Source organism: Neomonachus schauinslandi, chromosome 11 (genome assembly GCF_002201575.2).
Source record: "Neomonachus schauinslandi chromosome 11, ASM220157v2, whole genome shotgun sequence".
Lineage (NCBI taxonomy): Eukaryota > Metazoa > Chordata > Mammalia > Carnivora > Phocidae > Neomonachus > Neomonachus schauinslandi.
Genome location: NC_058413.1, coordinates 89,458,088 through 89,479,742, shown reverse-complemented (window position 1 = coordinate 89,479,742; position 21,655 = coordinate 89,458,088).

Genomic DNA, 21,655 nt, shown 5'->3' with positions numbered 1-21,655 from the left:
CTCGAGACCAGAGTAAGAACAGGTCCAGAGCTACAGCCCAGAGGGAGGCCAAAGGCAGCCTGTCATCAGTGCGCACACCCAGCCGCTGTGCCCCTCCGTCACACCCAGAGTGAGCAGCTCCGGGGCTCCCCTCCCTGCGAGTCCCCGATTTTCCCTGTGAGGGGGGAAGAGGTGGCTTGGAGCTCTCTTGGGGACTGGGGCTGGAGAGAGATTGGGGACGGGTGGGGTGCCTGGGGAGAAGGGGACTCGCTGGTCCTCTCCCTTGCCCTCTCCCTCGGCATCCTCCTGTGGAGAGAGTAACAACAAATCAGAGGTAAATCCACTTCCTGGCAGGAAGTTGAGCCTGAAACTCGATGAAGCCACAGGGGTTCAAAGGGAGAGTGACACCCAAACAAGAGAGCAGCTCTTAATCCCCCACAGAAAGATGGGAATGGAGAGCTCAGGCCCAGGGGGGAGACCGCTGCTTTGTTTCACCAGGATTGAAAACACAGACCTATTGAGAGGCTGGGACTTTGAGACACAGACCCCGAGGGGCAGTTGCCAAGTTGAAGGCAGCCCGAGGCTGCCAGCTTTTACCTCTTTAGTTCGAGCCTTGGCAGTAATGAGATGAAGAGCCAGGACTTTTAACTGGCTAGGTCAAAAAGATTTCCTTACTAGACAAACGAGGGGTGGGGGAGCATTTGAGTCTCAGCTTGAAGCCACCATCATCCAGACGAGAGCCATCTCCTCCCACACCCAGCCCCTACCCCTGAGCCCCTGGGCCCCTCATCATGGCCCAGCCCCACTCCTGCCGGCTTCCCACACCTTGAAGGCGATCCTGAAGAGGTGTCAAGTGGGCCAGAAGAGGGCCCTGACAGAGAGCAAGTGACGAACAGGTGGCCGGGGCAGAGGGCCGCCCTGAGGCTAGTTCTTGACCTGTGGGTCAGTGCCTGGTTTAAGGTAAACTTGGAGGGGGTGGCCCTTAGCCCCTCAGCTCAGCCTGTGGGCAGATGCAGCTACGGGAGGGAGGGTCCCCCCCCCCCCCCCCCCCCCGGGGGGGGGCAGCCCCGCTTGGGCGCGCCCTCCCCCCCCCCCCCCCCCCGCGGGGAGGGGCCGGCCGGGGGGGGGGGGCCCCCCCCCCCCCCCCCGGTGGTGACAGGATCTTCCTTGTGCAGCTGCTGTGGCCCAGCCCTGGCCCTGGGTTCTGGGGCCCTACACCCTACTGCGTGATCACTGAAGCTATTTGTCAACCTGTGCTCTGCAGAGACCTCGGGCGTAGCAGGTGGTGCCCAAGGGCCAATGGGAGATGGGGCAGGGGACGGCCCAAGCGAAGTGAGGGGGTGTCCCTCCTCCTCTCACCCACACCTCTCAACCAGAGCGGCTTCTTCTTTTTTTTTAATTTGCTTGATATATCTTTCACATAAGATTTCATTTGAAGAAGCAATCACAGAGCCTAGAGAATTTGAAAAGCCCTAAGAAGACGTCGGAGACGGGAGATTCATGCATGCCTATTTTCGTAACAGCATTTCTGCGAAGTTGGCATCCAAATGTAATTCATTAAATGAATGCTCACATGACACCTGATTTATAAGACCATTAGCTCCACAGAAGATTTGAGGTTGCTTATAAAGAGGTGGGTATAGGGGCGCCTTGGGGTGGCTTAGCTGGTGAAGCGTCTGACTCTTGATTTCAGCTCTGGTCATGATCTCAGGGTCGTGAGATCAAGCCCCACGGCGGGCTCCATGCTCAATGGGGAGTCGGCGTGAGATTCTCTCTCAACCTCTCCCTCTCCCTCTGCCCCTCCCCCTGCTTGCGTGCACACGCTCTCTCAAATTAATAAATAAATCTTTAAAAAAAGAGAGAGAGATGTGTATAATAAAACAGAGGTAAATATAAATGGGAATACATTACCAGGACTACGGAAAACACACATGAAGTGAAATCAACACTAGGGAAGAGAGGCACACATATGCAGGTGATAAAGTTCTATGTATTTACTGTTATTGGACTCCAAATTGGCTTCTGAGCTTCCTGTAAGGCAGGGAAAGGGAGAGAGGGAGAGAGTGAGAGACAGAGACAGAGAGAGGAGAGAGAATCTGGTATCTAATTCTCTTTACCAGAATGAAGGAAATACACCAGCTTCTCAGGCTAAGCAAAATTCTTTTAAAGAAAAATGTTTATTTTTTTATTTTTATTTTTTTAAAATATCTTCCAGACATCTTTTTTTAAAAAGAAATTTTATTTATTTATCTGAGAGAGAGAGAGAGAATGAGCAGAGGGAGGGACAGAGGGAGAAGGAGACTCCCCACTGAGCAGGAATCCTGACGCAGGGGCTCAATCTCAGGACCCTGGAATCATGACCTGAGCCGAAGGCAGATGCTTAACCAACTGAGCCACCCAGGTGCCTCTTATTTTTATTTTTTTAAAGAATGCATTTACTTATTTGAGAGGGAGAGAGAGGGAGCACAGAGGGAGTGTGAGAGGGAGAAGCAGACTTCCCTGCTGAGCACGGAGCCTGATGCAGGGCTCCATCCCAAGACCCTGGGATCATGACCCGAGCCAAAGGCAGACATTTAACTGATGGAGCCACCCAAGCGCCCCTAGAAAAATTTTTAGGAGAAATTTCTCACAATGAACTTCATATAGGAAGGGCTAAGTCATAGAATTAGGTCTTTAGCTGGCTTCCTATGGAAACAGACTCCTGTGGCTGATTCCGGGGATGCTCAATAAAAACCAAAGGCACTAACATTAAAATACAAATGTAAAAACAGGTTGGTGAAGATACAAGATAAAACAGCCCAAAAGAGTGCTCTGGTACTGCTTTAGTTTGCTGCTAGCATAGCCCATCCCTTTTAGTTTGGGTCCCCCCAGAAACAGACCTTAAGAAAAGGATTCAGGAGCTCCTGGGTGGCTCAGTCGGTTGAGCTTCTGCCTTTGGCTCGGGTCATGATCCCAGGGTCCTGAGCCCCACCTCAGTCTCCCTGCTTGGTGGAGGGCCTGCTTCTCCCTCTACCCTACCCCCCTGCTCATGCTCTCTCACTCTCTCGCAAATAAATAAATAAAATCTTAAAAAAAAAAAAAGGATTCAAATGCAAGTCATTTGTTTGAGATATGATCCCGGGAAACACTGGTAGGGGAGGGGGCGAGTGAGACAGAGAAGGAAAAGAAGCCCCCCAAAGGTGTGTTATCAGGCTAGTTTCTACTAAGAGATATTAGAGCTTACCCCACTGGGGGGTTCTAGGAGTATTAAAAAACCTGAGTTAGCCTACTGGAGGGGTGGGAGCTGGGGCATTGATACTCCCATCAGTCATTGGCTGAAGGCAGCTCCTAGGGAGCCTTAATTCCATGGCACCATCAGCTGGCCAGGCTCCTCTGCAGAGCAGATCCCAGCAGGCAAGCCCTCAGGAAAGAGACACAGGTGCTGGCCTGGGACCACAGGCCAGTGTGCCCACAGGTGGAGTGCTGACAGCATCTACTACACAATCCTGCTTTGGTCACATCAGACTGGGGGACACATGGTGACACCCTAACACCAGTCCACGTTTTCCTGGCTCTCGCTCAGATCTGCTGAGGCAGGACTTCCTGTTCTCTACAAAGTCTTCCCATAATTATTCCTAGGAGAGTTCAGAGAGTGTCTCTCAGGTGCTCCTAAAGCAGACCCATTCGCTGGGCATCTCCCGGGCATGGCTCCCTCTGCTGGGAACTGCTTGTAGTAAGTCCCAGGTCAGCTGCTTTTTCTGCGGGGCCCTGGCAGCATCACGGGTTGCACCGGGCCTGGTCAGTACCACGACCTAATGCGTACATTGACACCCATACCCTTCCGAGTGAGATGGAGCTCTCAGAAGCCCTCAGAACACCACACTGTTCCCAACTGGAAAACAGAAAATGCCTTTCTCTCCCCTTAACATTATCTTCTATCAGAGGTCCATTAAAGCAATACAGTCTTCTGTCCTGATATCAACTAAGATTTCAATTAAAACAACTCTTGATTGTCATATGAAGCTGTCCCTTTTCCTTCTTTAGGCCCAGAAAAGGCAAGGAACAAACCCCAAAAATATTATACACAAATTATCCCTCCCTTCCAACAAGTTATATTCAGAAATATTCTCTCTTCCCCTTCAACACCAAGATTAGTTTTTGTTTTTTTAAAGATTTTATTTATTTAGTTAAGAGAGAGAGAGCAGGAGCAAGGGGAGGGGCAGAGGGAGAAGCAGGCTCCCCACTGAATGCAGAGCCCAATGTGGAGCTCAATCCCAGGACACCAAGATCACAACCTGAGCTGAAGGCAGATGCCCAACCAACTGAGCCACCAAGATTTGTTACTGGATCAAACCTGTCACCCTCTCTTTTCCCTTGGGATTGTTTCCTGGAAGGCTCCTTAGTCATTCATGCAAATAGACTTCTCAAGGACTTAGCCCACCAGTTTGCCAAATTTGCTTAGACATGTCTCAAACTGCAATGGTAGATACAGCTGAGACCAGAACTAGGACCCTTGCTTCAAAAAGATGGAAATTTTGAAATTTGGAGAAATGGGTAAATTCTATGTTCTTCAGAGAAACTGTCATGAACGTCGCCTTGGGTGACAACAAAATGGCAGATTGTTCAATATTATATTCCATAAAGAGACCCTGGAATGCTGACAGTCTTTGTTGATGAATGAGAATAGACCCATATGCATGGAAACCAGCAGAGCAGAGAATCATTTTGATCTTGTTTTGAAGGTGTCTAATCAAGACTTCTACCTGTATGGAGGTCATTCCAGCTCTATGCAGAGGAAGGGTGGAGGGGTAACCGCAAGTAAAGACAGTTTTTCTAAGAACCCGATCTCATTTTGTCATAGTCTATAAACAAGGGATCAGTTAATTTCCCAACGTTCTACACTGTAGCGTGCTTTTCCACCGTTCCCAAAGCATCTTTCATTGCAAAAGCATGTGTACTGGAGTCTCCATTATTTGTGTCTGAGTCCCAGTAGTTTCTAAGGCTACGTAGGGAAGAAAAATGTCATCGAGGTGTGAAAATATTCGCTAGTGAATGGACCACTTATAGAATTGGCCTCCTGCTTAACCCCAGCATTCATCTCTATACCTCACCCTGCCCCCTAACAACCTTGCATAGCATCTTCCCCTCTCAGGCTCTGCCTGGTGGTCTGAGTGTTAGATGCGGCGAATACCCTACAAAACAATGCAAAGACAATGGCAAAACGTGCACGCAGTGCAGGATTTCATGAAGTCAACAGAGTAACTATTAAAACATGCACAAAGCCCCTTGAAAATGACAGATGGCTAATGATCGCAGAGAAAAGCGGCAAAATTCTTGACTAGCTAGGTGCACTGAAAGAGAATTTTTGAATAACAAGGATTTAACTCCCTTGAGGACATGGATGGACCTTTGGAACATGTTTGTAAACATAACCTACTTTATGGTCATGTTGTGAAAGTCAAAAGGGAAAGAAAGACGATGTATCCTGCTGTAGGCTCGCATATCATGGCATGCCGAAAACCTTCCCAAAACGTAAATCATCCTTTGTTCTTTAAAGAAATACTGCATGGTTGCAATTATAACTTCAATTCTGTTAGGCATGGGGTAAAATGAACTTATTTTTTGTATTTTTGGTTTAATTTCAATATAAAATTCTAATCTATGCTTTTTTTCTCCCATTTACTGTGGAATGCTTGGTCCCCCTTTTAAGTGGATTCACTTTATTTTTAAGCGGAGTCCAGTGCGGGGCCTGAGATCAAGACCTGAGCTGAGATCAAGAGTCAGACGCTTCACCGGCTGAGCCACCCAGGAGCCCCTAAGTGGAGTCACTTTAAATGACTGTTTTCCAGGATCCTCTGCCCTCCAAAATTGAGAACCTTCTGGGCAGCCTGAGGAGTCTGAGACAGGTAGCTGAAGCAGCTTGTCATTAGCATTGAAACTCCTTTAAAGTTTCACATTTTCTCTTAAAATTTCATGCAAATATGTTTATACTCTATAATACACTTCTGATAAATTACTTAGCTGTTAAATTACACTTTTCACTAAAAGTCTTCAATAAAAAGGATATTCTTGGAAAAAACCATATTTATCCTCTGGCTTTATCGACCCCTGTAGCCTGTTGCGTATTTCCCTCAGGATAAATGAACTCCATTTGAAAAGCCTGGCCATAAAGAACCAGCTTTGTCCAAAGGGAATGTTGCCAGTCAACCACTCTACCCAGCCACACAAAAATCCCAAAAATGCCCCCTTAGAGTATCTAGCTTACAGCAGTGGTTTGATAGCTCTGTGAGGAAAATTAATCATAAATGTACTCTTAAGCTGCTGGATTGATTAACCTGATCTATGGGATGATGCTATGTGAGCCAACTCAATTTTGGAGGATGTTATCTGCCAAAAATAATAATCGTGTTTCAGGGCGCCTGGGTGGCTCAGTCGTTAAGCGTCTGCCTCCAGCTCAGGTCATGATCCCAGGGTCCTGGGATCGAGTCCCGCATCGGGCTCCTTGCTCGGCAGGAAGCCTGCTTCTCCCTCTCCCACTCCCCCTGCTTGTGTTCCTGCTCTCGCTGTCTCTCTCTCTGTCAAATAAATAAATAAAAATCTTTAAAAAAAAAAATAATAATAATCGTGTTTTAGAACATCGTTAAGTCACTCTTTCTGAGCATGGTGAGATGCCAGGATGACCCCCTGAGCATACTCCCAGATCACGTCCAACAGAAGGCGTATCAGATCTCCATGTAGAGGTGTCTTTATCCTCCTCTTTCTGAAGCAGGAATATCCATCTATAGATAATCCTAGTCCAAATGCATTAGGGTATCCATTTTTTAAATTTAAAACGTGGAGCAGGACAAAGGAGAATAAAAGAAAAAGAAAAGGCATCAGAATGGTATTCCAGTTTAGAATGTTCTAGATTGTTATTTGCTCTGTCAGGAAATGATTCCTGAGGACTCGGATTCTCATGGTGGTATCAAAATGCAGGTTTCATATGAACACCGACAACTAGGGATCTATATTGTTCTTACGTGGTCCGTTTCCCATCCACTGAGTCTAGGCAATGAACGACTAGTAAAAACCTCAAACAATCTGTTAAAGGCTTTGCCAGATTCCTTCACCACCATAGAGAGAAAATCAGTGATCAACAGGGAGTGGCTGTGCTTGAGAACCCCATTGCTCCCCCACATAAAATATTGGCCTGGGAAACGCAAAACTACCATTTGCTAAGAAGACAATGTGCACAATCTTAGTAAATACAATTTATTTTATTGTATGTCCATAACAGAAAGGATATCCCAATTCATCAAATGCTGCTCACCCCCTTTCCCCCCACCCCGAAAAGTTGAGTAAGACGAAAGCAAAGAAGAACCTAGGGTCTCCCTCCAATCAGAAGAGAGAACCCGAGCCCTGGACACTCAGGTAGGAGTTGAGCCTTGAACTGCCATCCACTTCCTTTCCGCAGCCTGCCTGAGACCATTGACATTTGAAGAAGATGGGCTTGTCACTCATACTCTAAACCTAATCCAGGTATCCTTTAATGTGGTCTGGTTTCCTGGAAAGGGAATGAGCCTTATGTGGATTCCACAACCTTCTGACTGTGTGACCTTGGCAAAATCGTTTACCCTTTCTGTTTTCTCACTTGTAAAAGGAGAATAGTAACACCTATCTTGCAGGCCGTCAGGAGGACTAGAGATAATGCATGAAAATCCTGGTCCTGTTTCTGATAAAAGTGTGCTCCAAGAAACCCTGGTCTTCCTCATCAGCCGATGATATTTCTAGACTTCATTTCGAGACTCTCTAGTTCCCAGAGAAATGCCTTCATTAAATAGTGTTTTAGTGTCTTGATATCAATTTTTGTAGAGGATTATCCTAAGACGTTATCATAAGAATTCTGCCTCTTTTGCAAAACTCTAGTTGAAGGCACTGTTCAGTATGTTGTCCATTCAGAATCCTTGTAACACTTTGGATAGGACAAATTTCTTTGAATTTAGCAACAGAAAAGAGTTTTTCTATTTTTCTTTGCTTTTTATCAATAAGAATCAGTGTTTTTATTTTTGTTTAGTTGCTGGGAAGCCTAGAACTAAACTTAATAGAAGCCTTTCCTTTTCTTCTTCCTCCCTGTATGGTTTTTGTTCTTTTTACATTGATTTTAAGCCTTATTTTATACTACTAATACTTTTATTACTACTACTGGTATTGGTAATAGTACATAGCATTTGGAGAGTGACAATGTCAGAGTCTGCCTGAGCCCTGTAATCCTGGAAAACAGTGAAAGTTGAGAAATCCCCCCAATTTTCATGTTCCAGAAAATGACTGAGTGCAAAGGACCGCCCTTCCCCATATACTCAATGATGCCCCCCCGTTTACCTACAAGGCCAGCCATAGACCCTCAAAATTTTCTTTCTTTGCCTTATAAATAATGATCTGAACTGCATGTCCCCACTGATTACTCAGAACAAAATGCTTGTTAATCAAACTTTGGTTACGCTTCTGCCCTCCCTCCAGGCCCCTGAACTTTTTGGCCCAACTCCCACTAGCCTGCAACTGTCCTGTCCCAAGAATAGGCTGGCCTGGCGTGGGAGGGGGAGACATTCTCTGATCTACTATCCCTTATGCCCACTTTCTTACACCTCCTTCTTTCTTGCCTTGTTTACTCCTCTCTATAGAAGAAAATCCCTTTTTGCTGAACTCTTGAGATACTTGCTGATCTTACAGTGAATAGTATTCTCCCTATTGCAAAATTCTGTCCCCTCCCCCAAACTTGCAATAGTCTTTTCGGAGTAACAGTCTCTCCTTACTAGTCTGGATTTGTTTTTTATTTGAAGACAGTAATTTGCCATGTAAAGGGTACACACACATTGTAATACATGCGTGTATACATTATACATATATATACACCTATATAATCTTATTTAAGTTTCATGATGACCATAAGAAGGTCAATACTCTTATCAGTTTCAATTTACTAGTGAGGAAACAGAATCTCAAGAAATGCCTTGCCAGTAAGTGAGGTAGAGATCTGAAGCCAGACTTCCTGTCCTTAAATCCTGACTTACTCTTGCTACAGCATCATCACTGATCTTTTGGGAAATGGACAAGGTATGAATAAATGCTGAAGACAGAATCAGGGAGAATGTTTCCTCTGGTCTTTCTGGTCTTTCTGGTCACATCTGGCCAGATGTGATTGCTCTCACGCATTATGATGGCTGTTGTTTGCTTGTTTCCCCAGGAACATAGTAATTAAGAACATTCTGGTAATTAAGAACATTCTGCCAGTTAAGGTGGGAGGTATTCCCATGCAAAACATTTCACATGGAGAACTGCATGGAGGAAACTCTCTATACACATCCCTGGGCACTATGTTGGATGTGTTACTGAAGTCATATTTTGCCTAGTTCCAGATGAATTTGAGGTTTAACTTTGTTACTTCACTTAATCTCTCAACCACTTAATGAGGCAGGTGATTACCTCCATGATCCAGATGAGAAAACTAGGGTTAATTCTTTGGTGGTTCCAATAATGATAGTTACTATCTATCAGAGACAAGAAAGAACACTGTGTGTTACATACTATTATCCTCCTTTTTTGAGGAGGAAATCAGAGAAATTAAATAATGGAAATAATTTGCCCAAAATACAGCAGAGCCCCGTCTTTGCCAAACTCTTCTGAGCTCTCTCTTCTTTTCCTCCACCTCCTGCTTCTCCTTCTGTCTTTTATCATGTTTTTGCCTAATCAAAATTTTTCTTGCACATAGTTTAAAGATAACTGAGAGTTTGGGGAGCCCAGGTGGCTCAGTCGATTGAACGTCCAACTCTTGATTTCAGCTCAGGTTGTGATCTTGGGGTCATGGGATCAGGCCTGTGTCAGGCTCCATGCTCAGCGGGGAGTCTGCTTGAGAGTCTCTCTCTCGGGGCACCTGGGTGGCTCAGTTGGTTAAGAGTCTGACTCTTGATTTCTGCTCAGGTCATGATCCAGGGTCGTGAGATAGAGCACCATATTAGACTCTATGCCCAATGGGGAGTCTACTTGAGGATTCTCTCTCTCTCTCTCTCCCTTTGCCCCTCCCCTGCTTGTGCTCAATCTCTCTCTCAAATAAATAAATAAATCTTAAAAAAAAAAGATACTGAGAGTTCTGCAAGCCTTGGTAAGAAATACAACAGGGCCCCTACCCTTGCCAATTCCTGCTTTTCAGAACTAACCTCTTCAACTTTTTAAAACTGATTCTTTACCTTCAGAATGCTAAATAGCAAGCATATAGTACTACTTCTACATTTTTCAACATTAGGAGTTTCTTAAATTTCCTTAATTTAGACATTGTTTGATTCCTTATTATGGAAGAAGAGGATTTCTCTCTCTTTCACCCAAGTCTCTCAGCCCCCGATACATACCCACCCCACACATGGTTCCTGCCCCACTTAGCCTGCCATTTCCCCAGTCTAATTAAATTAGATCATGATTTTGGTTGGATCGACATTCAATATTTATCTTATTATGAATATAGAAGTACTATTCACAGCCAAGTTTTTTTTTTTTTTTATGTTCAGTTACCCAGTGTATAGTTCATCATTAGTTTTTGATGTAGTGTTCAACGATTTCTGAGTTGCGTATAACACCCAGTGCTCATCACAGCCAAGTCTTAAGTACATGATGATTATTTTCCTCTTTCTGTGAAATTTTCCTCCTGGAGTTAAAAATCATTTTGATTTTGTTTTTTTATTGGTTCGGTTTTCTACGTATTTGTCACTAATTTAGTCCCGAACTCTCCCCAGATTAAGTGATCGCCTCTCAATCATCTCAAATGCTGAAATTCTTCAGGTGCTTTATCCACCTCATTTTCTTGGAGAGACCGCTCCTGGAGCTGCTGGATAGGCCAGGCTGGACGGGGTGCTCCGCAGGCTTGCTTGCAAAGCTGTTGCCTTGAGGCCCCCCCCTTCACGAGCTAAGTGGGCCTGGCCTTCCCTCTTGTACAGGATCCCTTTATCCTGGGTGCTGTGTCTTCTTTCTTGGTTCACTCCTCAGTTTCTGGTGGAGCATAAACTTCTCAGCAGTGTCCCGAGACAGAGTGCATGGCAGGCAAAGTTTGGAGACGTATCTGAAAATGTCTTCATTCTACGTTCACACTCTTGAGAGTTTAGAGGAGCAGAACATTCCGGTTGGGAGTAGTTGTCTTCTCCATTGCCTTCTAGCTTCCAGTGTTATTGCAGTCGGGAAGCCTACTGCTATCCTGATTCCTTCGGGCGAAACCTCTTTAATCTCTCTGGAACCTGGAAGATGATCTCTTGGTCCCTCCTCTGCAGAAATCTCATGCTGACATAACTTGCTATGTTTTCTTCCTTGGTTGTTCCAGATATTCAGCGTGCTCTTTCAGTCTGGAAACAGATCATTAAGACTGCGGACATTTTCGTGAATTCTACTTTTGATTATTTTTAACCTCCATCTTCTGTATTCTCTGTTTTGGGGATTCCTATGATTCGGATATTTGTCATCTTGAATGTGTCTTCCAATTTTCTTCCTTTCTTCTCTCCTCACTTTTCCCTTTACTGTCTGAGTAATTTCCTCAACTAATTTTTCAATCATCTGTTGATTTAAAAAATTTTCTCCTTTCATCTTGAATCTCCAAGAGCGCTTTTTTTTGTTCCCTGAGAATTCTATTTTTTTAAAAAATAGTATCCATTCTTGTCTTTTAGATGCAATATCACCTCTTTCTAAGTATATAAGGTTCTCCTTTTCCCTGCCTATTTTCTGTTTTCTCTAAGACTTTTTTGTCTTTTATTGGTTTGTTTGAGTCTTTGCTTTTCATGTTAGAAGCTCTCCTCAAATATCTAGTGCTTCTTCGCTGGCTGCTTAGGACAGAGCACCAAAAAGCTGTATAATGGTGCTTAGCAGTGCATGGGGAGGCTTGTCATGGCAGCCTGGGCCACTCTCTTGGGAAACTCTTTTTTTTTTTTTTTTTTAAATTTCATTCATTTGACACAGATTGAGAGAGAGAGAGAGAGAGAGAGAGCACAAGCAGGGGGAACAGAGAGGGAGAAGCAGGCTCCTTGCTGAGCAGGGAGCCCAAAGTGGGGCTCGATCCCAGGACCCTGGGATCATGACCTGAGCCGAAGACAGATGCTTACCTGACTGAGCCAGCTGGGTGCCCCTCCCTTGGGAAACTCTTGATGTCATTTGAGAAACTTTATCTGGTCTCCTGCCTGGAGAGTATAAACCTGGCTTTCACCATTCGGGGGAAGAAAGTGGTGGTCTCAACATTCAGTGTGTAAACTTGCACTTAATTCCCCTGTTTTCATGTACCTCTGCACTTGATATCCTTCAGCTTATCTGTTTTATCTCCTCTAGAGAGGGAGACCTTTCCTCCAGTGAGGTCTAGTTACTTTGCTAAGGATGGGAGCAAGGAGTAGGGGGAAGGATCTGGGGCTTACCTGCTTTCAAGCAAACTTTCAACCAATCCTTAAGATTTTTTTTTTATTCTTATTTTCGAGTAATCTCTTCCCCCAGTGTAGGTCTTGAACTTACAACTCCGAAATCAAGAGTCGCCTGCCCTACCAACTGAGCCAGCCAGGCGCCCCTCAACCAGTCTTCTTGTCACTGCTTTATTTTGTCCTTCCCCTTCTAGAAGCATTTTATGTCACTAATTCTTGAGTCTCTGGGGGTTCAGAGATATGATGTGGGGTGTTTGTGTCTGAGTGGGGACTTAGCTTTCCCAGGCCTGCTTAGATTGTTTCTACTTACTAGTATCATATGTTTACTAGTATTATATGTACTAAATATGCTTTCTAGCCTTCAGAACTTTGTTGCTGTTGTCTCGTTTGCCATGATTTTTTGAGTGTATGCATTTTTCTTTTTTTAGTTTCTTTTAGTTTTCATTTTTTTTTAAAGATTTTATTTGAGAGAGAGAGAGAGAGAGTGCATGCACAAGTGGGGGGGCAGGGGGAGAAGCAGACTCCCCGCTGAGCAGGGAGACCAACACGGGCCTCAATCCCAGGAACCCGGGATCATGACCTGAGCCAAAGGCAGATGCTTAACTGACTGAGCCAACCAGGTGCCCCTAGTTTCATTTTAATGGTGTTTCAGGAGGACTGAAGTTAAAGAATAAGTTTACTTATTTTTTAAAGATTTATTTATTTGACAGAGAGAGAGAGATAGCAAGAGAGAGCACAAGCAGGGGCCAGGGAAAGGGAGAAGCAGAGTCCTCGAAGAGCAGGGAGCTTGACGTGGCGCTCGATCCCAGGACCCCGGGACCATGACCTGAGCCGAAGGCAGACACCTAACCGAGACATCCAGGGTCCCCTAAAGTGTATGTTTAAATTGTTATTTGTAACTGGAAGTTCAAGCCAATGCTTGAATGTGAACTCCACTGTTCACCTGCCAAAAAACAGCCCTCCCACTACACAATCAATAATAATTAAGCTTTTATGATCTGTCAGATACTATTTTAAGCATGTGGACATTAACCATATGCTAGCTGGGGTCACTGTGAAAGCTTGGTGACCCCCTAATTTTGGCTTCACTTTTAGTAGCTATTTAACTAACTTCTTTCTGCCTCAGTGTTCACATCTGTAAAATGTAGCTACTAAATAGTACTTATCTGTCTTGCAGGGTTATTGTGCAGATTGTACAACACATATAAAGCTCTTGGCACAATGTCCAACAAATAGCAAACATTCAGAAAAAAGTGCACTAGAATGGAGAGAACAGAAGGACCCTCCCTCCCAAGAAATCACATGTATATGTACATGTGTGAGAGAGAGCGTCAGGGGTGAGTGTGACTTTGGCAACACTGTCCTGGAGACAGACCTGGGGTGGGGGAGGAAGGCAATGTCCTGAGACCCCAGGGACTACCCTGAGATGCCCAAATCTGAGCATGTGTCCCCCTGCCCTTGTGACCTGACATTCCTCTGTGTGTCTGTCTCTCTGTCCCTCCTCTCCTCTTAACTATACTTCCCTCTGTGTCCCAATTCCTGTGTTAATATCTTTTTGTCTCTAGATATATTTGCTAACATGACTAGCAGGGATGCCCCATAAAGAAAGCATTTTTTAAAGGTTTTTATTTATTTATTTGTCAGAGAGACAGAGAAAGAGCACAAGCTGGGGGAGCGGCAGGCAGAGGGAGAAACAGGCTCCCGGCTGAGCAAGGGGCCCGATGCGGGAAGCGACCCCAGGACACAGGGATCATGACCTGAGCCGAAGGCAGATGCTTAACTGACTGAACCACCCAGGTGCCCCTAAAGAAAGCATTTTTATCTCCCTTTGCAAAGGGAGACAAGAAACTGAGACACAAAGAGGAGCCATGCCCCAAATCATGGGGTTGCTACCAGGACTCAGAGCAGTAGATCTGACCCAGGGTCCATGCTCTTCACCCTCCCTGGCCTCGTCTTCAAGTGTCTCACTTGTCAGTCTTTGTTTTTGTTTCTGTTTTTAAGATTTATTTATTTATTTGAGAGAGAGAGAGAGAATACATGAGTGGAGGGAGAGGGAGAGAGGGATCTCCAAGCAGACTCCCTGCAGATCGTGGAGCCTGACGTGGGGCTCGATCCCACGACCCTGGGATCACCACCCGAGCTGAAACCAAGAGTTAGACACTCAACCAGCTGAGCCACCCAAGCACCCCTGTCTGGTTTTTTTGGATCGTTCTCTCTTCACCACCAAACCTACTATTTTGTTTTCATTCTCATTCGATTTTTTTCTCCTCCATGCACGAACCTCCTGCCTCATCACTTTGTCTTTTCTCGTGCTCCCGATGGGGTTTTCAAATAAGTTGGGCTGAGAGAAGCCTGATGTGTGGAAGTGGAGCCTGACAGGGCTGTAGGAATTCCTTCCCAGGTAGGGTTTGAAAGCTGCCGTCGCGGAGCACCTGCCTCACTCAGCCTCACGGAGGAGGAAATCAAGAAGTTACTTGGCCCAGGTCACACAGTGGGTGCCAGGAGGAGCTCTGCTCCCCTACTCTTCCCCCCATCCTGTTTCCACCATGAGCCAGGATCTCAGAATCCTCCCATTTGTCCTAAGGTGAACTAACTGCAGAGCTCATGACTTTGCCATGTCAGCTAGAATCAGGTTCGATGTATGCTTGTCTTCCTCTTATCTCAGGTAACGTGCACAGGTTTTAAGACCAACACGTGTTCTCCTTGTGATCTTGTATCCCTCCGCCTGACAAGTGAGAAAATCGGCCACATCTGTGGGGAGAGCTCTTGTGCAGACCAGTCACATGCCTCCTCCTTTGGGACAACTGGTCTACAGGATCATCATAAACCAGAACTCCTGCCTTTTCTCTCAGTAAATATTTTCCCCTGATTTAAGCTCCCTCGTGGTCTCTCTCCCCAGCTACTTCCCTGTCCTTTAGCAGGTCCCATGATTTCCCTTTGCTGACTGTAGGAATGAGGTACAGAGGAGCAGGGGACAATGGGGTGTGATGCTCATCTCGACCAGGGACTGAGCTTTACAAACATTACTTCATTTCCTCCTTGCTCTAATCTCTACTTTATATTGTGAGAAACCAAAGCCCAGAAAGGTTTATTAAGAAACTTGTCATAGCACAACAAGAAGTTGGCCCTCTCCAAGCCAGAAAGAGCTCATATCACAACGTGACCATGCTAACACCCTGATCTTAGACTTCCAACCTATAGAACTGTGAGGAAATATGTTCTTCTGTTGTTTAAGCCACCCAGTCTGTGGTATTTTTTCATGGTGGCCTGAGCTGACTAATACACATTTCAAAAAGGTTTTATTTTAGTCAATGAGTTTATGATAAATTTCAAATTTATTAAGGACTACTTTTCTGAATCTGTGAGAAAGGCCTGAGGAAAAGAACATTGCAAGTTATCATGTTTTTGTTTGTGGGTTTTTTCATTGTTTTGGGGGGCGGTTTGTGTGGTTTGGGGGTTTTTTTGTTTATTTTGTCTGAGGGAATTCAGGTCAAATATACAAATTAATATATTAAAAAAAAGAAGAAGAAACTTGTCATAATGCTGTAAGGTCATCCAGCAGGAAAATGCTGGAACTGGAATTACCCTCACATCTGATTTCAGAGCAAGTGAGACTGGATAAAGAGATAGGATCCTGGGGGTGATTAGGAGGGAAGCTTATGATGAGGAGACTCAAAAGTACTCAGAAAACGTGGAATAGTGCAGAAGTAGTGGAAACAAAACATTAGGCTGGATGGATGTTGTAACCTGAGCACCCTGAATTGTAAAAACATGGCAGTGCGTTGGGGAATAGGAATCTCAGGCATTTGGGATCAGTGCTAGGGGCTTCTACTCTCACAATTACCCAAGCATCTGATGCCTATCAGAGTCCCCAAATCTCTGCCCGACCCTAAGATGCTGGGCAGAGGCTCTGGAGCTGGTGGGAGTTAGCCCGGGCACAATCTGGCTACTGAGGAGTGTCAGCAGAACCTGGGAGCAAGGAGGAGCAGGGGTTAAACTGCCAGTGCTCCCCATATGGGGCAGGACCCTCCCGGAGCAAACAGCTGTGGCCTCCACAAGGCAGCTGCTCCAAAGGCTGAACTGTTCTCTTTGCCGCCCTCTGGGACTCCAGGACCAGGATGAGGGAAAGGGAGCATTCGGTGGGGAACCTGGTTTACATTTCAGCTGGAGACTCTAATTGAGTCAGACCTGGGCCTCTTCATTTCTCATCACCACCAGGAGTCACGGAGCTCCTTTCATGTCCCAGGAAAGTCAGTTTTTTCTCTCCAGCAAGGCTCAGGCTTAACCCATCCCTGGCCCTCCAATGCATGTGTCATTCGCCAGCACATGTTTGTTAAGTGGGGCACTGGCGGCGGCGGGGACTCGCAGCATCAGCGAGATGCAGAAAGAATGAACACCACTCCGTTCCTCTGCTTCACGCTTTTACTGCTTCCTCGTGGACGCCATCTGGCCTGGAGTCCCCTTGTATCCCCGCAACTCTCCTGTCCCTACACCTAGGCTGACAGATTCTTAAAGAAAGTCCATCTCCTGGGGGATTTAAAGATCAGGATTCTAAATACCACTTATTTTCTTGTGTGTGATCTTGTACCGGTCATTGAGTTTCTTTGTGTATTCCTGGACCTTTACTTTTCCATTTCTATTCGTTTATTTTTATTTTTTAAAGATTTTATTTATTTATTTGAGACAGAGAGAGAGAGAACTCACACAGGCGGGGGGGAGGGGCAGAGGGAGAAAGAGAAACAGACTCCCGGCTAAGCAGGGAGCCCAACGCAGGGCTCCATCCCAGGACCCCGAGATCATGACCTGAGCCAAAGGCAGATGCTTAACCGACTTAGCCACCCAGGCGCCCCATTTATGCCTTTGGTAAATTTTTTTCCCTGATACGTCAGTATGTAGAGGTCAACCGATTAACAGTTTGGCGTATAGTCTTTGAAACTTTTTAAAAGTGAATTTTAAATATATAAATACATACAGCTTTGTTTTACATAAATGAGATAATACTATACAGACTTTCTGGAACATACATTTTTTTAACTTAATATATTATGAATATTTTCTATCTAGAGATGTATAGTTCTACTTCAATCTTTTAACAGCTGCATAGGATTTCATAAGTGGTATTAGAATTCATTCACCTGTTTCCCTATTAATAAACACATAGGTTGTTTCTAAAATTTCATTATTACAAACAATGCTATAATGAATTGCTTTGCGTTAGACTCAGCTGGGGTGATTGCCCAGCTCATGATTCACACAGTGGCAATGTCTGTGATGTTCCTCGGTCTTGGGGAACCGTTCCCTCCTTCTGCACCCTTGAACCTATAGACTGAATATGCACAGCATCATCCTGTTTCCAGAGCCACCATGATCGGTCCTAGGGTGGTGAGCACCCCTCAAGCTGAGCCATGCAGAATCTCTGCCCAGACTCTCTCATACGGGATGCAGGACAGAGGAGCCCTATTTTCTTTCTGCTTGGGGAACTGGGATGGCAAAAAATCCAGGAGCTGCCAGAGAGCCTGAGTCAACCCACAAAACAGCAGTGATAAGGGAGACTTTGTTTTTTCCTAACCAAATGTCTACATCATTTCTAAGGTCCCTCTGTTCTATATTCTAAGACTCTGGGAGAATGATTATGGAGGGGACGCCAGGGCTCCTCAAGCCTGATTTCTGTTTCATCCAAATCTCCCTCCTGTGAGCTGGGGGCTTCTGAATCCTTGGAAGATGAGGGATCTCTCTGGAAAAGTCCTCTCCTCTGTCGTCTTACTGGCTCTTCTCACTGTAGAGATCCTCCAGTATCTCCTCACTGAGACTACGTCTAGAACATAAGCACTACCTTCTCTGAGAAGCGCCATTCGAAAGCTATCATCAGTGATTTATATCTCCGTGTGGCTTTCCAGGTCTTTCCATGGAAGCAAACATAAGGCAGGGGAGATAAAAGCAGGAGAACCCTGGACCTAGTCGATTAGTTAACAAATATTTGTTGAATACCTGCCGTACTCCAGGCAGGGGATAGAAAGTTTCCCACGTTCCTGGCCCCCGTGTCATGGGGACCCGGCTCCCTGACATTCTCTCCTCCTGCCACCATCCATGGCGACTGTAATATCCATGTGAGCATGCTATCTAATAGCCTTAAGCTTCTTCCCTCCAAAAGCCTCCACTTTCTCCCTTCCTGCGTAAAATGAGGACAAGACTACCTCCTTCACAGGGTTCTTCTAAGGCTCAAACCATTTAGTGTGAATAACTGTGCTCGGTAAACAGTAAAGCACCACTGCTCTTAACACTCAGAACGGGAGCAAGTGCAGGGAGCTCGGAGGAGGCCGGAGGGGAGGGGACTGGGGATAATTGGGATGCAGAGAAGCACTGGCCCAGAGGACCCCACACTGATAGAACCAGCCAGTGGGAATAGATGAAGGGCCCAGGAGCGGAGGTGAAGAACTTTGGAATGCAGAAGGCATTCAGCCTCCAACCCAGGAGTCAGATACCCCCCAACACCAATGTTATTCATCTCCCTGGAGAGGGGGGGCTCTAGAGGTTTCCATGCCCTGTTCTGAGCAGTGTCTGCCTGAGGCTGGCAGCCTCTCCCATGGGACATCTGTCTGTCTAGGCATTCATGTCGCCCCAGCCCTAAGGAGCAGACAGAAGGCTCAATGGGAGCTCCCTTCTCTCCCCTGCCAATCTCTCAGACTTCCGAGATGGAGAGAGATGGACAAAGAGATGCTGGCACCTGGGAACACTGCTAGGGTTGGGGTGGAGTGCGGCTGTGTGGACTTGAACCCTCCACTCCCCACCCCCCCACCACCTCGAGGGCCACAGCAGGCCAGACAGCTTGGGGACGCGCAGCTCCCCTAAGGCAGCGCTGGGATATCAAAGCTGGAAGCGCAGGGGCATGTCAGCCTGGCTTTGTGGGCCCGACTCCCATCAATGCATGAAAGCCTCGCTGTACAAACTGCATTCGCTGCGCTCCCAACCTGCATTCCCGATTGGTCACGGCCTGGCCCCAGCTGCATTCCTGGGCTGGAGGAGGCAGAGGGGCCTGGCCCCTTTGTTCTTCCCAAATCAGGGCTCAGAACCATGACAGGCTGATCACATTACCCAGCTGAGGTCAGCCTGGCAGGAATGACCCCCCTCCTGTACCACCCCCTCCTCACCATGCATGGCACACCATCTCGCTCCTTACCTGTACCCCTATGACCCGCTGCAGGGGGTCTTCGCTGGGGAAGGAAGATCCCCCAAACTACAGCTCTGCTGCTCCTTCTAAGGGCAGATGCTTGGAGCCGTGCCCAGACCCTCATTCCAGGGCTTGTCCAATTTCGGGCCATCTCCAAGGGCCTGCAGCTGTTGTTGGACCCCTCTGAACCCACATGACATGAAACCACATGGCATTTGGGACCGGGGCTCAGTCTCAGACAAACCCCATTTTCATAGATAAGATGCTTTTCTGTCATAAGCCTCATTTAAAAAGCTGCCCACTTGGCCCGGCGCCGCCATCTCACCCCCCGGCCCCCGCCCCCCCTTCCCAGGCCTCCTTACAGGAACACAAGCTTTGATATCTCCCCTGCCTGGCTGCAATCTTGACCGTGCTTCTTGTTTGTTGTGTGACTTTGGGTGACCGACTTAACTCATCAGGGCCTCAGTTTCCTCACTCGTAAAACGAGGATAACCATGAAGACTTAAAAAGATATTGTATGAGAGATTTTTGGGATGTTGTAGATGCCAGACAAACATGATTTTTCCTGCTTGACTCGCTTCCCCCTGGAAGGCGCAGAGAAGTTAAGTAAGTCACCCAAAGTCACACAGCAGGTAAGTGGCAGAGCCAGGATTCAAGCCAGGCAGGTGAGATATCCAAGCCAGGGTTCTGGTAAGGAGGCCTGGGAAAGGAAGGGGGTGGTAAGACATCACTCCTACTCGAGGTGGGCAGTGGCTTGAGAGGTATAGATTAGTGGCTTGGGCTTCAGAAGGACAGTGGAGACAGAGGGAGGCGGACAGGCTCTACCAATGCCATTTGTAATGGGGGCTGGTTGGCCTGGAGGACCACCCGTCAACCGCCCATCTGAGTTATACAACAATCGTGAACACCCATCATGACTGATGGATTATATTCGGAGATTTTCAGCACCAAGGACTCCTATTCTCACTCTCACCCCCATGGATTGTTTTTGAAAGATTTTTGTCCACAAAACAAATTGAATTCATTAAATTACTAATTAACTTTTGCCTCATGTTTTACCAATCAAGGGCCTACATAATCCAAGCTTCTGATTACAGGAGATAATTCGAGGGAATGTGATTTTTTTTTCTTTTTTGCTTTTCAGTATGTTTATTTTGGAATTAATTTATATCTTGAGTCAAAAGATAAATATATTAATTATCAAGAAGGCCCAACCAGAAAAATATCTGAGGTATTTAACTTATCTCCCCAGGTAAGATAAAGGAGGACTCAGCCTCTTAATGTGCTTAAGTATGAAGAAGTCAGTGAGAGTGACCATGGTCTCTGCTCACTCCTTCTTTTTTGATGTTTTCATTAGTCTGAGCCACCTTTTTATTTGTCTTCCCAATCAATCTTTTTGAGTACCTATGAATACACTACAGCCTCTGCCCTGGAGAAAACTGAGGTCTTGTAGGTAGTGCAGATAAGAAAACAGCCACTGCAATAGGGTATGATATGCTCTGGGTAAGCACAGGTGGGATGGGAGATTCAGGAGACAAGGAATGCAGCCTTGGGAGGTAGTATGGACTGAATGTTGTGTCCCCCAAGTGCATACGTTGAAGCCCTAACCCCCAGTGTGATGGTATTGGAGGTGGGCCTTTGGGAGATAATGGGGTCAGATGAGGTCATGAGGGTGGGGCCCTCACGATGGGATTAGTGCCCTTATAAGAAGAGACACTAGAGCCCCTCACCCTCTCTCCACGCACGTGCACTGAGGAAAGGCCATGTGAGGACACAGTGGCAGTCCCCAAGCCAGGAGGAGAGTCCCCACCAGGAATTCAATTGGCCAACACCTTGATCTTGGACTTCAGGCTCTAGAACTGTGAGAAGTGAATTTCTATTGCTTGAGCCACCCAGTCTACCATATTTTGCTACAGAAGCTAGAACAGACTAAGGCAGGAGGTGTGCTAGATATTCTCCTGTTGTCCCTCCAGATCTATTCTATACCTATATCACCCTGCCCTTGAGCTTCCAGTTGGGTTTTACCAATGGGAGGCCCTGGCCCCAGGAGGGCGAGTCAGCTCCCTCCGGGGTGAGCCAGGGTGGGTGGGCTGAGGCTTCGATCTTCTACTGAAGG